The sequence below is a fragment of the Schistocerca nitens genome, chromosome 1, assembly GCF_023898315.1.
Source record: "Schistocerca nitens isolate TAMUIC-IGC-003100 chromosome 1, iqSchNite1.1, whole genome shotgun sequence".
NCBI lineage: Eukaryota > Metazoa > Arthropoda > Insecta > Orthoptera > Acrididae > Schistocerca > Schistocerca nitens.
In genome coordinates this window covers 166,523,616-166,525,883 of record NC_064614.1, presented here as the reverse complement: position 1 = coordinate 166,525,883, position 2,268 = coordinate 166,523,616, and the positions used below count along the sequence as shown (strand labels likewise).

The window sequence follows — 2,268 nt, the reverse complement described above, 5'->3', positions numbered from 1 at the left end:
AATGAGTACGCTGGTACTGTATAGAAAGTCTAGAATTGGTATCAGGTGGTCATGTGAATCTCCAAATTAGGGTCGGAAAAAACCGAACGGCTAAAAGCGATTTTAGTTCTGCATAACCGATATTTTTCGGTATTTATTTGGTCCCTGGTATAACAAGTTTTTTTATCTTTTACTAATAACAGGGTAAAAAAGCGCTGTATCAATATGTCAGAGAAGTAGCGATAAAATTTTTTGTTTTAAATTAAACTTTTCCTTATCAATAAACAAATGTTTATTCGTAAAATTTTCATTACTTTGAAATGTTGGGTTACTACACAAAATAGGAAAAGTGGACAGGGCTATTTCAGTAACGTTGCAGACAGAAACGAGGAACAAACACAAGACATAAGAATCTGTACAGCATTGCTGAGAAAATAATGTACCTGTTGTTCTTTCCTACCCCTAAATAAGCAATGATCCTTTCATTTTTTGGGAGCAGAGCAGAAGGTGTGTGCCAGTCTTGTTCATTTGTAGCCCAAAAATATTTATCATTGATGGGAAATTCGGTGACTCTTGAAGGATTGGTATCATCTTAAAATGATATTGTTCCCGGTGAAACGAGGCCACGCATCATAGAATGAGTATTTCTGAAGATATTGGACGATAAATATTGGCTAGTGTATTAATTCATTACTAAAATTTAACTCTTGTCAAATAAAAGTAAAATAATGTTAACTGTTCATTTGAATTTTTTGAAACAGCATTTTTAGTTGCACAGAAAATCTTTTTTTTTCTGTCATTTACGTGAAATAATAAAAGGGAAATGAAATTAAGACAACAATAATAAATTAGAAACTTAAGAATTCACTTATTGTTTACAATTAAAGTAGAAAGTACTTGGTCTGCTGCTTGTGTCTGCAGAGTATGCTTTTACCTATTTGTAGCCCTCGGAAACGGAGAACTTTAAAGGACAAAAAGAGTTCTCCAACCCCAGTTTTCATCTTTCAACACTGACTATTAGTAATGCCCAAATAGTAGTATGATCTTCGATTGCAATAGAGCAGAGTTTCAAAAAATTAGAATCAATAGGAGGATATTTCTGATTTTTTATAGTATTCAACCCCTCATCATATTTCGGGAAAAGCAACGGACAGTATATGGACTAACAAGAAGTTTTCTTTTATTTACCAATCTTACTGTATGCTTTGATTCAAAGCATCTTGAAACTTGCCAGCGGCCTTGCCGCAGTGGTAACACCGGTTCCCGTCAGATCACCGAAGTTAAGCGTTGTCGGGATGGGCTAGCACTTGGATGGGTGACCATCCGGTCTGCCGAGCGCTGTTGGCAAACGGGGTGCACTCAGCCCTTGTGAGGCAAACTGAGGAGCTACTTGATTGAGAAGTAGCGGCTCCGGTCTCGTAAACTGACCTACAGTGGGTAGAGCGCTGTACTGACCACATGCCCCTCCATATCCGCATCCAGTGACGACTGTAGGCTGAGTATGACACTGCGGCCGGTCGGTACCGTTGGGACGTCCAAGGCCTGTTCAGACGGAGTTTAGTTTTCATCTCGAAAATTATACTGCAGAAATCTGGGGGGCCTTAGAATTTTTCTGTTCTCGTTAGATGTCTACGTCTATTGCTGGAAATAATGGCAACAAAAAACTGGAGATCGCTTATTTCAGAAACTGGTTATTTTGGGAGATTTTGACAGTCAGCTTAAGGGGAGACGGAAGGCACCGGAAGTACGAGCTGAAGGCGCCAAGTAGAACTTACCCACTCGGCCACAACCATGAACTAACACGACAGGTTAGCGCCTCCAGGCCATGTCTTGCCGTGACCGATCACCGCGAAAGCACCGTCTGTCTCCTGCAGGCGCTGAAGGTAAACACGCTCCCCCGAGCCAGGCAAGGACAGAGTAAGAGGAAATGTGCCAGCAACTACCACGGGTCAACATGCTTCCGACAATCCGATGGAGTGTCTTCAGTGTCCTAGATTCGACACACTAAAATATGCCAGCAACTGACTTCACCTTAATTACACCTTCTCCGTTAAGCAGGTGCAGGAAATTTGCTGTCAAACATCTGGAACTGGCTAAACTTTTGGTAGTGGAAAATGCTCAGCGTCAAGTTGGCTTCGCTTTGCCTGTTCAGCCACAGATTCGCAGAGCCTGCCAAGCTAAGCCGGCGGCGCGGCAACAATTTGTCAGAAGCTCTCCCTCGTTAATTGCGACTTCCAGCCCAAACCCATCACGCTGAGAAAGCGTTTCTGTGGCAGGGAGGCTAAGAGC

The 2,268-nt window shown here is 42.0% G+C and overlaps 1 pseudogene; it reads left to right on the top strand.

Moving 5' to 3' along the window:
• Window positions 1-1,208: 1,208 nt before the first annotated feature.
• On the top strand, window positions 1,209-1,326 carry LOC126202980 (5S ribosomal RNA; annotated as a pseudogene).
• The last annotated feature ends 942 nt before the right edge of the window (window positions 1,327-2,268 follow it).